This window comes from Microcebus murinus, chromosome 8 (assembly GCF_040939455.1).
Source record: "Microcebus murinus isolate Inina chromosome 8, M.murinus_Inina_mat1.0, whole genome shotgun sequence".
NCBI classification, from domain to species: domain Eukaryota; kingdom Metazoa; phylum Chordata; class Mammalia; order Primates; family Cheirogaleidae; genus Microcebus; species Microcebus murinus.
In genome coordinates this window covers 85362775-85378288 of record NC_134111.1, presented here as the reverse complement: position 1 = coordinate 85378288, position 15514 = coordinate 85362775, and the positions used below count along the sequence as shown (strand labels likewise).

Sequence of the window (15514 nt, the reverse complement as noted above, 5' to 3'; positions counted from 1 at the left end):
AAAAAGCCAAAAATATAGAAAAATCTATGATTAAAAGTAAGTCTCCTGACACTTCTTTTCCAGAAACCTGATTCTCCAGTTTCTGCTTTTATTAATAGCTCTACAGTTAATTTGGAAATTCTAGTTAATATATGTACAACCCCATTTCTTGATTTATTAATATCTATTAATTGCCCCATACAAAGTATGAGGATTGTTTTCCATACAATGCCCTCTTCTTTTTCCTTCTACTAATGTTTGATAGTACCTTAAATTTTTAAATAAGGCAGTTTTTATATTTTTATTTTTTTTGGTAACATGGCCCCTTTAAAAATATTTTTAACCCCCCATTTTGTAACAAGTATGTTTTAAAGACTTTACTTTCCTTCAATTCCACTCCTGCTCTCATCCCTCTTTGTAACGTCTCCCAGATCTAATCTTCGGTCAACTAACCTTTTACATTGTTAGAGTTGTTAGGAGTTACCCACAATCCTATGATTCATACAGTAATCCCAATTTTATACACAGGTTTGGTATAACAGTTGATAATGAAGGAAAAGTGTTTATACAGTTATGACTATATTATGAATGCATAAACATTGTTTGATGACAGGCCAAATACATTGTATTCTTTCTTTAGGATTTTGCAACTTCTAGGGCACTTAAGAGAACAATGTTCTTCACATTAAGGTCAAATGAATTATATTTTAAATAAATCAATTACTTAAAATCATCTTAGTTTACATTGAATTTAGATCCTAAGTTTTTGGAGCATTTTGGTTTTTTCTTCAAGTTTCTAATATTTTTTATTTTTCTTACATCAATTTTTCTTTATTAGACCCCCAGTTTTAAAAAAATTAAACTTTTAGTTGTGTGTTCTAATCTTCTACCTACTCCACTTTTTGCCTTGGAGACCTTCCTGTAAGAGCCCTTAGTGCTTGGGACTTTTCTCTAGTTCTATAGAAAGTTACCTAGAATAGTTCCTAGAATAGTTGCCATGCTATGATGGAATAGTTGTTTCCTGGTTGCCATGTTTTTCTTCTTCTTGATTAAGTCAAAGTTCTTTTGCTAGAGTACATTCCTCAACAAGTTGCTAAGAAAACAAAATAAATTGAAAGTAAACTTTTTCCATATCTGAAAACGTTTATATCCTGACACCTGACATCTCCTCAGGTTGATAATTTGGCTGGCTACAAAATTCTAGATTGAAAGTATTTTCTCTTAGAACTTGAAAAGCATTCATTGAATCACTTTTTCCCCCCACTCAGAATCTGTGTATGCTTCTGAGAAGTAAACACTCTCATCTGATTCACATTCCTTTGTGAGTGATTTTTTTAAATCTGAAAAGCTTTTTAGAATATTCCCATTTACAAGTTTTCTTCTCTGTAGACTCCTAGACAATTTGTAATTCAAGGGTAATTCTGTGGATCTCTTATTCATTCATTCATTGTGTTGGGTTTTCGGTGAACTCTAAATCTAAAGAGTTAAGTCCTTCAATTGCGGGAAATTTTCTTCTATCATTTATTTGCTATCCTCTCTCCCATTTAATTTATTCTTTCTAGAACTGTTGTTGAACAATTATTAAATCTTTTGAGTTAATCCTTGATGTCTCTTGTATTTTTAATCTTTCTTGTTTTCTTCCCTCCTTCCCTCCCTCCTTCCTTCCCTCCCTCCCTCTCTCCCTCCCTCCCTCTCTTCCTTCCTTCCTTCCTTCCTTTCTTTCTTCCTTCCTTCCTTCCTTCTTTCCTTTCTTTCACCAAATATTTTTCTACTCTTTCTAGTTAAATTTTTATTTTAGCAACCATAGTCTTTAACCTAAAATAGTTTTCTTTCTCAAATTGTCCTCTTTTAGTGGTACTATGCAAAAAATTGTTTTTGACATGGTGTATTCACAAATCATTCTGAATGTATCACTTAAACTTTTTAAAGTTCTCTCTCTTCTCCAATGATCTCTTTGCTATAGGGACAAATTTTCTTTTATTATCTTGATATTTTTTTCAAGATATTGGTTCTCTTACTATACCTTGTGATTCACCATTAATATGGAGAAAGGCAACTCAGTAATTAGGTTAATTTTATTTGGTTGCTAGGTAGGAAAGACTGTTTCTTTTGTTTTTTATTTTTAATTATTATGGGTACACAATAGTGTACATCTTTATAGGGTATATGTGATGTTTTGATACAGGTATACAACATAAATTAATCAAATCAGGGTAATTGGGGTATCCATCACCTCAGGCATTTATCATTTCTTTGCATTAAGAACATTGAAATTCTACTCTTTTAGTTATTTTAAAGTATACTCTAACTTATTGTTGATTATATTAATAGTCACATGGTTGTGCTATCAAACATTGTTCATTATAACTATATTTTTACATGCATTAACCATCCCTACTTTATCCCCACTACCTTCTCAGCCCCTAGTAACCATCATGCTACTCTCTGTCTCCATGACTTCAACTGTATTTAACCACTTTGGTCAACTATAGTCGACAGCCACAGATGAACGCGCACAGCGACTTTAGCTGACAGCTGTGATATGAAGGTGCACAGCCGAGCGTCAACTTTAGCCGACAGCCATGATATGACTTTTCTAATTTTTCATTTATCAAAATAAAATTGTGAACATTTAAAAATAACGTAATGAAAACATATTTGTATATGTTACCTATTCTGATTTACATTACAAGTAAAGCTGCCTATAAAGTAAAACAAGCTTTCAGTGCTTTCAAGCTTTCCTTATCACACAAAAGCAAAACGGATTTGTCCTCAATGCACAGCACAAACTATTGTGCAGACTATGAGTACCGGCTGTGGGCAAGGTTTTGCAGCCAGTGAGCGCCCTACCGAAGTGGTTAATATTTAGCTTCCGCATATAAGTGAGAACATGTGAGATTTGTCTTTCTGTGCTTAGCTCATTTCACTTAACATAATGTTCTCCAGTTCCATCCATGTTGTTGCAAGTGGCAAGATATCATTCTTTTTGTGGCTATATAATATTCCATTGTGTATATGTACCACAATTTCTTTATCCATTTATCTGTCAATGGACACTTAGGCTGATTCCAAAGCTTGGCTATTGTGAATAGTGCTGCAGTAAATATGGGAGTGTAGATACCTTTTCGATATACTGAATTCCCTTCTTTTGGAATATCCAGCAGTGAGATTGCTGGGTCATTTGCCATATATATATATATATATATATATATATATATATATATATATATACTGTTCTATTTTTAGTTTTTTGAGTAACCTCCATACTGTTCTTCATAGTGGTTATACTAATTTATATGTCCAGCAACAGTGTCAAGCTTTTCTCTAAGAAAGACTGTGAATGAAGATGAAGACCCCGTGGGGCAGAGTAGGGTGGGTGTGGCGTGAACAGGAGGAAAGACCAGGCAACACACACCAGTCCTGCTGGAGCAACAGTAAATGTGCAGTTCCCTCATTGTCCATCACGCTCTGGGACAGTGCACTGCAATCTAGTAGAGTAAACTCAAATAGTCATATTTGTATTTCTCTTCTTCTAAGAATGCTGCAATATGCTACAAATATTTGGAAACTGCTATAGTATATGTTCAAATACATTTAAATTGTCATAAATTATTTAAAACTGAAATGTGCTTCTCTCTAGAAATTCTGTGTCAACTATGTAATAGCTACTGATGCAAAAATGGATAATATTGGGACAGGTAAAAGGATGTGCAGAATGTATAAAGAAAGGAGGTACAGGTGTGAACCCTTCATATATGTTGTGAATGGGGAGAAAGAGATTGGAGCAAAGGAGTGAGGAATATGGGTCTGTCTTTAAGAAAAATTAAGGAACAGGGACCTGGAGGAAGATACCCATAAATGACTAGTTACTCATGTTTCTTACTCTCTTGCCTCCTGGTTCTTTCTTCAGTACTTCCTTACCTCGTATATAAAATGTATTGGTTTTCTACTATAGTGTAACAAATTGCCACATATTTAGCAGTTTTGGATAACACATATGTATTATCTTGCAGTTTCAGTGGTCAGGAGTCAGTCCATCATGGCACGGATGGGTTCTTTGCTTAGGGGCCTATGTGGTTGCAATTAAGGTGTTAGCTGAGGCTGCTACCTCATGTAAGGTTTGGGGTCAAAATCACAACTTCTGTCTAAAACGGATGGAAGAGAATTACAAAAGGCAAGTATCATTGTAGGTCATTTTATGATTCTGTGTACTACATAGAACTAAATGCAATTTTTTTTTTTTACAAAAAAGACAGGGAGGTAATTTAATAATGGAATGCCAGTTCCTAAAAACGAGGCATCTATATTGAGAAGTTTATTTTTCAGAAAATGATAGGTAAGTTAGGTGTAAGTAAGAACCAATAAGCATATTTTTCTGATCCTACAAGCTGAGCAGAGTATTTTGTTTGGCTGGAATCGAGAGGTCCAATCCCTGAGAAGGTTCCTTACAACAAATTTCCTATCAAACACTCCCTACAATGGTTTGACTATCTTGAGGAGAGATGCAATAATAATGTAAAATTAAATTACAACATTATTTTGACTTAACAGGTGGCCCAGTTAGCCTAAGTCCTATACTTATTTTATTTTATAATAGATTTTAAAAATTGTCATCTCAGTCATCTTTACTGTCATATTTTTATATAGTTTTGTTTATTATAAACCAATATTGGAGGAGTAAACAAATCAATTAATTAATATCTTTATAGCACAAACAACTGTTTTGGGTTAACTTGGCTTTTCAGTTTTCTGTGATAGAGGAGTAGTAGCTAGCTGCCCTTCCTTATGTTACCAAAAAAGGCAACTCATCACTTCTTAGCTATTAACCCAAACTTCAGGCAATTGCTTAATAATAATATCATCCTCTAAATAAAACCTTACTTAAAACTAACTGTCTTTGAGCAGAAGCAATCACCCTTGCTTAATTTGATTGGGTATTTATTAAATTCTTAGTCTTAAAATTTCTCGTTGCCCTGATTGTATCAAAAATGTTCTCTGTTGGAAGAAACATCATTTATACATAACAAAAAAACCCAGAAAATATTAAGCAGTGTTAATAAAACATTGAATTGGATACTATCAAGTATCAAAATGCATAGTCCACATAAGAACTTCAATTAATAGTCATCCAAGAAAATCATTAAGAACAACAATAACAGCAACAATTCTCTAATAATAATATAACGTATTAGGATGGAGGTATAGGAGAATCATAAATAGTTGAGATTTCAGATAATTACAAACATACTTGAAAATATTTTACTTTATTCCTACCAATTTTAGGAACCCACTATAGATAGAAAGGACTGACAGAATTGAGGTTTGCCTTTTCATCCTATTCCTGGACATCCTTATTTAGAAGTTAAATTGATAATAAAGTTCTCAGAGAATCAGCAGAAGAGAAAGAAACAAAAGATAGAAGGGCCAACAATCTAACATCTTAGCTGTAGGAATCCTGCTGCAGGAATTTTTCTTTTTTCCTTAGAGGTTATAAGAAATATACTATCAATTCATAATGAATTCTATTGATTTTCTACATAATCTCAATTTCATTTCCTCCCTTTTTAGAGTGCATAAGCCAAATTGAACACCTTACAAACAGAATTAGGTAACTTTGGGTTTCACCTACATATATATTTTTAAGTAGATAGTTATCTTCAAAGTATATATAAAAAAAGAGTGTCCTATTTGCACCCGTTTAGATAAATATCTTACCATCTCTACCGCTAGTCATGTTCCTTTGGAAGAAATAGCCTTTTAATTTCTAGCAGCAATCCAAATTCTATGCTAGAAAGAAAATTTATTTTAAGGTCTCAAGTAATTTTTAGTCACCTGGTTTACCCTTTTGTTTTTAAGTAGAAATTTTCTAACACCCAGCTGAGAGAGAGAGAAGAAAGGAAAGGAAAGGAAGAAAAAAATAAAAACAAAAGCCCTGAATTATAGTGATTTTTTAAAGTTTTGAAGTGTAAATATTCCCACTATGGCCAAAATCAAGCTACCAGCATAACATCAATTAATGCAAAATTGGATGTGCCCATTTGTTTTTCATGAGCCAGTGTGAATCAGCATTGGATCATTCTCTATAGCTATTTATTTCCTTGTTAAAAATATCCATAGGAGATTTATTGTCCGCTCCCCAATCCCCATAACATCAGAATGGTAGAGCTGGTTTTAACGGGGCCCAAACAACATTATATCCTAAAGGTACTCCTAAGTTAATTTAAAAACTAAATGGATATGGCTGCCATTGCCATGTGGCTGTTCTACAAATGTGAATCAGAGATAGAAATCCATGCCCCTGGTATCTGCACAGAAAATACTAAAACATACTTGTGGAGGTCTTCAAAGTCATATCTTTGACTCCCTCATTTGATAGAAGAAAACTGGGTCCAAGAGGAGTCAAATGGCTTAGCTAGGGTTAAGATTTTAGATATGGATTTCTTAATAACTTTATGATTTCAGTATTTTTATAACAAGCTTCCTAAGCATTCCTTTTTTTTTTGCTTTAAATGCTATGGTATCTTTTATCTATTTGAAGTGAGAGAACTTTACTATGAAAAAGAAAAAAATTAGGTAGATTTACATATATAATAGATGGGGTCAGTGGCATAATTTCTTAGAAGTTCCAATAGGGACCAAACACTATAAGGCTGTTCTTTCAGGAGTGGAAAACTAGCATCAAGAACCTACAGGCAAGTGTCTGCTTTGTTTCAGTTTTCTGTCTCGTTAGACTTGCCTGTGCTTAGTTATGTTGGATGAAGTGAGGCAGCCTAGAAGACTCATTCAGAAGTAGGGGAGAATGCCTAGGTCTCATAGCTTTTACTGTTAGAAAATTATTAGCATCTTGCAAAGATGTGGAAACAACCCAAGTACCCATCAATACATAAGTGGATTAATGAAATGTGGTCTATGCATACCATGGAGTACTATTCAGCTTTTAAAAACAATGGTGAAATAGCACCTCTTGTATTTTCCTGGATAGAGCTGGAGCCCATTCTACTAAGTGAAGTATCACAAGAATGGAAAAATAAGCACCACGTGTACTCATCATAAAATTTGCATTAGGTGATCAACACTTATGTGCACATACAGTAGCAACATTCATCAGGTGTTGGGCGGGTGGGGGGAGGGGATGAATATATTCACACCTAACGGGTACGGTGCACACTGTTTGAGGGATGGACATGCTTGTAGCTCTGATTTAGGCAGGACAAAGGCAATATGTGTAACCTAAACATTTGTACCCCTGTAGTATTCTGAAAATTAAAAAAAAGAAAATTAGTAGCATCTAACATTAATTCTTTTAGATTATTCATAAACATTTGCTCTTACCTTTAATCTTACTGGTAGTGATGACATCATTTATTTAAGTAAAAGATAACAGTAAAAAAACTACTTTATTTCTATGCATTTGATATTTATTTATGTAATTCAAATTATACAGTTATATAACCCAAAGTATAATTCCCACCTCATCCACTGCTTAACTCAATATTTCTAATATCAAATAGTCTTGTCTACAGTATATTTTCCCACTTTCATCATATTTAATGAACTTTCTCTATAAGATGCAAATATATCTTAGGTTGCTATTATTAATACATTTATATTCATGTTTGAAAATTTGGATCAATTATCTTGGTTCTAAACTAATGTCATTGATGTTCTTCGAACTATTTTTCTAATCTCTAGAGAGGTTGACATTAGAGCCTGTCATTCCTATACTTGTGTCACTTATTCTTCCTGAATTATCTTTCATTTTATTTAATTATATCTTAACTCCAGGCATCTCTCTAATCCATGAAATCATTTAAAATTTTAATTGGATTATATTCAGAAGGATGATTGAGACCCCACCCAAATTGATTTCAAAGGAAAACATAACAGATATATGATCTTCTTTGCACAAATATATTAAGTAAAATAATAAAGCATAAAAAGGCTCTGAGAAACTTTGAATAATATGCTTCAAAGCTCATCATAAAGACAATTTTAACTACACTTTGAATATTTCCTTCCATCTAATTGCCAATTCATATTGCAATAATATAACTAAATCCATGTGTTTAGCTACTAACGAGTATTTTATGTAAAATGAATACTACTAATAAAATAATATACATATAGTAGATATCTAAATATATCATGTGAAAAAATTTATAGGACACCATTAAAGGGGTGGTAATAGCTATGTAAATCTAAAGTTAGTGCTTACCATTGGACTGACTATAGGCCAGAAGGCTATTAGAAATAAACAGCTGAAACTTGAATATGTACACGAGCCTAAATTATCATTTCAATAACCAAGTACAGCTTTTGTTTAGATGTGGAAAAATGGAAATTATATATCTTTCCCCCATAGTGTTAATTTGAAAAGCTTATCTGAAACAATCACTCATAGTTATTTCTTATTCACCCAGGCAATTCCTTTGCTTTCGACTATTCTATGTTGGGTGTGTGTAGTGGATGCTGTAGGGCATCACAGAGGTACTTCTTTGGGAATAGAAAACTTATGTTTCCAGTTGCTAGGAGTATTGGCTACTGACAGCTGGTACCAGACTCTGTCTCTGAAAATTTTATTTGCCCAAAGATAGCTTCCTTGCTCAAAGTTGTGCACAGGTATTTATGAATTACAGTGGACTACTGAAAACTCAAATAAGAGGTGTAAGATGTAGTATCTCTGAAATAGCAGATAAACACAGCCTCGTGTAACTGATATGCAACCACTATGTTGTAAATAACATAAAGCCCTGAAGAGAGAAACTGTCATCAACAAGGTACCAAAAACCCAAATAGATTGATCTGTCCATTCGACATCAGCTAGTATCTGTCGTCAACCATCCCAGTAGGTGATGGAAATATAGAATGGTAGTAAAGAAGGAAATCGATAAGTAGCCTCAGGAACAACTGCAGTGGTGGGCCTACAGTTGGTCTTAAAGAAACTTCCTTTTATAAGTTTCTCCAGAAAAGAGACCAAGAAGAATCTTTGAGGTGCCGTTCCCAGATGAGGTGAGTTCATTAAATAAAGCAAGGAGGTCCCAGAATGCCAGGGTTGAACCCCAGTGGATGCTGTGATATCCCACTTGCATCCCCCATACATGGCCATGTGGAATGTTGGCTTCTTTTGGACCACAGCTGGCTCATCTTTAGGAATAGCCCTCAGCTAAAAGAAGCTGCCTTGCTCAAGATTCTACCTTCATCCTAAGGCCATCTAGACTGAATGAATGGTGGATGCAAGGATCAAAGGTCCCAACACTTTGCTTTTGATTTGGGACAACTTTGAAGGACCATCCCAGCTTCAGACCTTTCTGTTGCCATTGCATTGCAAATTCTCCTTCTGTCCAATACTGTTTCTCTCTTTCTCTTACAGGTGTTCCCAAGAGCATTTTCTAAAAAAACTCCTCCACACAGACCTTCATCTCAGAGTATTTCTTAGAGAACCTGATATAAGGCAGTGCCCTTTGATTTTCTTGTAACATTTCCATTTTCCCAATTTATCTTCAACTCTATTCCCCTGGAGTTAAAAGATCTAGTTGTGCTTGCTCCATAAACTTTTCATTTTAAATTGTCCACTTTCTGGCTTCTTTCATCTTTCTTCCCTTCCTTTTCTCTCTAATGGTTCCAACATACCTAGACTTTCAAGTTGACATCTCACTGATGATGTAGGAGCAAAGTTGACACCTTTGCTAAAAGCATTCTTTTATAGTTTTGTGATATTTCACCTGGTTAGGATACTATTACAGGATACTGTTGCATTGATTTATATACTCTAGGGAAAGTACTTAGGAAGAAAATCCTGAAGGTAGGGCTTCAGCAGAAACCAACAAAAAAAAGACAAAAATGCCACAATCTGAAACTTCCTTTTTGATCTTTTTTAACTAGTTTTTTTTTTTCAACCTTCCATGCACAGCAGGTGAAATATTCAACTATCTAATCTAGAAGCTTTTTATTTCTCCTCCCACCATCGAAATCTGAGTGGATTTTATACATTCAATAAAGTAATGTATACAAACATCTAGTAACTTTAATACTACAATTTACATTCTTTTTTTACCCCCTTAGGTTGCTGCTGTTTCACCACAGATAACACTGCTATTTGAATCTATGTCATCTATTCATTTGTTTGATTTAATCAAGTAGAATAAATGAAGAATGTTGAAGGCTAAACTGATTTGCCAAAAATATCAAAAAGAAGCTAACGAAGACAAGTTAGAAACATACATAAAAAATAATAATGATTTTTAAAGGATTGACACCAAAAGACTATAGATAATTTTAGAGTGTTTTGAACTTTATTTTCTGCTGTGTTGGCCCCATCATGTCATACTCTGCACCCTGCAGAGTTGATGTGAGTTCGAGCAATCCCTGGCTTCAAAGGCAGCTTTGTTCTCTGAGAAGCTCTGACTTACACAGAATAGAATGAGAAACCTCCTTTGTATCTGCATTACAGATTTGCTATTGTTCTTTTTGTCACAAAGATGTGATGCTACAAAGATACATTTCTAACTATCTTTGTGTCCTTGGCTGTTCAAGTAACTTAGCTTCACTGTGTCTCAGTTTTGTTATCTATATAATGAAGAATTTAGGCTAGTTCCCTGAACAGTCACTTCAAGCTTTAAAAAAAATACTACATAAGAAAAGATACATAAAGTGCTTTCCCTACTCACTGGAACCTAATAAGTAGTCAATAAATGTTAAATTTTATTATTGTTAATATCACATTTACATGAATTGAAACTTTCTGAAGAAGCTTAAGAGAATATATAATTAAAAGTTCATTTGAACAATTACAGTGACATCATTTAAAAATAAATTGAAAATTCTCAGAGTAACACAGACTTTTTTTCTTATTAAGGGAATTTTGAACTGTAGAATTTTATGAAATAATAGATTTATGTGCGTATGTATGTATTTTTTGAGACAGAGTCTCACTCCATTGCCCAGGCTAACAGCAGTGGCTAACAGCAACCTCAAACTCCTGGGCTCAAAGCAGTCCTTTCACCTTAGCCTCCCAGAATGGAAGGGTTACAGCATGAGCCACTGTACCCGGCCAAGATTTAAAGATATTATTTGAGATATCAGATTTAAATACAGTTATGTCCTATTGAACTGCCCAAATGTGTAGTTTCCATCTTTCAGTAGCTCATGCAAGAAAATTGTGGGAGCTCTGTGGTCCAAAATACATTGGGATCCAACATGATATCCTTCAACCTAAATTTTCTTAAAGACTATTAAGCATCAGTTAAATTATGCTCATAAACTACTACACACTATGAGTTCAGAATGAAACTAAATTTAACCTGGAAAAATAGCATCTCTATTTTTTATTTACAAACTTGCCACTGTCATAAAGCCCCCAGGAGCATACACACGGTCGACACAGAATTAATTGACTGTCAGATCATTTGTTCCATGATCTATAACAGACCCTGCTGATACTCTAGTGTCAATCAGACAAGTGACTGATAAACCAGATGGGTCTTTTACACAGTTCCCTGCAGGCCAACAAATTCCAGATTTTTCAACCAGGAAGGAGAAATCGATTTCAGAAAAATGGGCATTAAGAACAGAGAAACTGTACCAGATTTTTCCTTCTTATTCTCAAAGACATGCAGGATCTCCTAATAGTCCTTTGAGAGTCTCATGACCCCAAAGGGGATGCAAAGAAAAAGATAATTCCTTTGATAGCTAGAATCTGCACTTTATATGACTTCATATAGCTAAATTAATAGTTTTAATTGCACTTAAAGAGTATACAATGGCCATGGGGCTACCTAAGCAATCAAAAGACCATTAATATATCTTCTTACTTTAGCCCAATTTTAGGTTTGAGTAAATACATTCAACAAATACTGACTTAATTCCTATTGTATGCCAGACACTAGATAGTAATGGCTACAATGTGCCAGAGTTTATGCTCTGGATCTTAAAAATATGATCTCACTTAATCCTCACATTTCTTAAAAAAAATATAATTTTTCCCTGGGAAACTGAGGCACAGTGAAGTTAAGTAACTTGGCCAAAGTCTTAGTGTAACTAGATAGTAGAACAATGATTCAACAATGAATCATTCAACAATGATTCAATGTCTATCATCTGATAGAAATTGCCTACTTAACCTTTATTTTTAACTGTTTCCTCCTTTATTGCACTGATTGTTTAACTGAATTGATCAGGGGCACTAATGTCTCACAAATATGGTCTAATTCAATTACAATATGGACATTTTATAAATTTTACAATTTTTGAAAACTAGAGATTACAAAGATATTTATAAAAATGCTTAATGCTCTAGAGAAGGATATTCACATTCTTATTGCTGTACAATATTCAATATCTTCACCTAACATTTTATCTTCTATGCATGGGTGGTAACAGTTTAAAAACTAGTCAAATTTTTAAGTCTTAGTATACCAAAACTGGTATATAGACATGATGTGATATTTGACACACACTCCCATCATGCTGGGGATGAGCAAATTTGGACAAGTTTGCTCTGAACTTCTCTGTCCTTATCATTAAGACTAAATTTCTACTATCTGTCCTCCTTCAGTCATTCCATAAATAATGGCTTTATGATTACTGCATTAGTTACCCATGGCTGCCATAACAGATTTCCACAAACTTGGTGACTTAAATCAACACAAATTGATTCTTTCACAGTTCTGGAGGCCAGAAGTCCAAAACCAAGGTGTCAGCAAGGCTATGCTCCCTCTAGAGAAGATTCTATCCCTAGCCTCTTCCATCCTCTGGTGGCTGTCAGCATTCTTTGGGTTGTGGCTACATCACTCCAATCTCTGCTTGTATCTTTTTCACATTGCCTCCTTCTCTGTGTGTCTATGTTGTCTCCTTTTGTTTCTTACAAAACAAATAAATTTTTTCCCAAATAAAATAACATTGACAGGTACTAGGGTGGGGAGGGGCCATTCAATCCACAGTACCCATTATTTGCCAGGCACTGGGCTTATATGCTGGGGACTACTTTCAGAGAAAGAGGCATGCTTCGTAAACTCATGGGGGGAGCAGTCTAATTCCTGTGAGCACTTTGGAAATTATAAATAGTACAAAAATGGAAGTTATTAATATCCTTTTAAAATTAATATATATTTCCCTTTCTGCTTCTTACCTCAGTATGATAATAAGAGAAGAAGAATTGGACATCACACTAATGCTACTCTTCATTTGTGTCTAGAATACATATAAAAGGAAGCTGATCAATAATAAATTGTGAATAATTGAAGGAAGTATCAATCAGAAACACATGTTGGTGAGGATATTTCCAAGTAGAATGCAAGTAATGATACTTAATGTCACATGATTTGACTCAAGGACAAAATAATTTGTAAATGGATTAAGTTTGGTCTGGTCTAGTTTACCAGATTAAGAAGATAACATCCCTACAAATGATGTCCCAATCACATCATTTTTACAGATTAATCTATTTGGTTCTTTATAGATTTTCATTATAATACACACCCTGATTAAAAGTTCTAGAAAGAATAATGCTTTACAGGTTAGCTGTTAACACCTGGGAGAAAACAGTTTTGTTCCTTGACACTAAAAGGTTGGTCCACAGATCAGCAGCATCATGTCGCCTGGTAGCTTGTTAGAAATACAGACTCTCAGGCCCCACCTAGAGCTACCAAACCAGCACGTCCATTGAACAAGATCCCTAATAAATAGCAGGCACATTATATTTTGAGAAATTAGTAAGATCCTTTTTGAACTAGTAAAAAGGGTTAAACCAAGGCATTTGGTTTAGTAGTTCTCAAAAGTTGGACTGCAGGCTTATGTTGACTTATGGCAAGGGTCACCAGTGTGTGAGGAAATGAGAAAAATAAGTTCATTTAATGAGTTTGTAAAGATAAAATTATTCAATTTAAAACGTTTTTTCTGTATTATGGGTTTTCTACTAGAAAACTACTAATAGTTTTCTACTATTTGATATTAAAATCTCATTTCTTTTATGAAATAATGATAGCACACTATTATGTGTAACATGTGTGCATGTGTGCATATTTATGTTTAATCATTTATGTGCGAAATAAAGTTGACAAATACCTACAAATTTTTTACATTTCCATTACTGAGCCATAAAATTCAAATGTAGCCTGGACAGATGAACCACTGAAGAGAAGGGTGGAATTAATAGAAGAGGAGAAAGGCAGGAATGGGATGAGATGTTAGAGAGAAATTTTTATTTATGTTTCTTTACATTTTCTTTACATTTTCCCCCTTAGGCTGGACCTCTGAGGAGAAAGCACACAGACATGGCTTTGGGAAATCACAGTGAAGCTACTGGTTTGGGAATACTACCTGATAAGCTCTTCTTCATGTAGAAATGCTCACACAATACAGATCACCCATGAGCTACTGGTAAACTTCTTTTGTAATACTAGACAATAGTGTGGAAAAGCCTTCTTAAGTCTTAAGATTTTCTTAGAAGAGAAATTTTGCACGTGCACCTCTACCACATATCCCCTTTTATTGTTGGAAAACAGAGCGTTCCTATTAAAGCCTTACCCTTTGCTTCGGAGGTGACTCCCTTTTGGTCATCCTGCATCAATCTCAAAATATTAAAAACTTTAAAATGAAACTACACAAATGTATTATCTTTCTTTAAAAGTATACTTCCTAAAGAAATATCAAGAGGAGGTTAAAGGTGAGGAGGTCCTAGAAAATGAATATCATAACATTTATGTTTCCTTTGAATAAAGTGGTGACATTTAAGGTTGCTAAATTAACATTTTAATTTTTCTGAAGCAGCTCAATGATTCTAGAAGCAAAGTCCTAAGCTATTTTCCTTCTACAAACCCCACTGTTTCTGATGTAAATGTATACCATGCATTCATTAATTAAAGCTTACTCTATAACAGATTCTTTTCTGATTTACTAAAGATCAGACCGTTAAATCATTAGGACAAGTATGTTATTTAGTAAATGCCTATGGATCAAAGACCAAAAAATTCAAGTTGGGAAAATTATTCTTGTGCAGCTTCCTTACAAATAGTTAATGCTCCTTATTTTTCTTATAAAATTGGAAGTAAAACACAAACAAAACACATGAGTAAATAAACATTTGATCTTTTCTATCCCTTGCATCTTATAATTAATAGTGTGATGGGATTTTAAATGTTAAGGAAATAATAATTTGCCATCAATGCGGATGTGAAGATTTGTTTATTAGTTTACTGTGATTCAATTTGTGAAAATGTGCTTCATTGATCTTTGCAAAAGAACTTTAATTGGAAATGAATATCACAATCTATTTGCCACACCAATAAGTCCAAGTTGTTGCAGTTCATTAAGTATTACACCTGGTATTTAACTTCCCTAGTTCAGAAAAATCCTTGATTTAATACATTTAGGGGTGGCCAGCACGGATGATCAAAATAACAGCAGTTTAAACCACTTACTTCTCTACTCATCCAAGTAGGTAAAATATGCCCCAATTCCCAGCTTGGGATAAATATGACCTAATATTTGATATGAGAATCACTTTATATAGAAATAAATTTTCTTCTAAAGCATGGAT

At 34.0% G+C, this 15514-nt stretch overlaps 1 protein-coding gene across 1 annotated transcript in view; it reads right to left on the bottom strand.

The window, feature by feature from the left end:
* SPAG16 (sperm associated antigen 16) overlaps positions 1-15514 on the bottom strand; it is an 838437-nt gene that overhangs the window by 63204 nt on the left and 759719 nt on the right. The window lies entirely within an intron of this gene.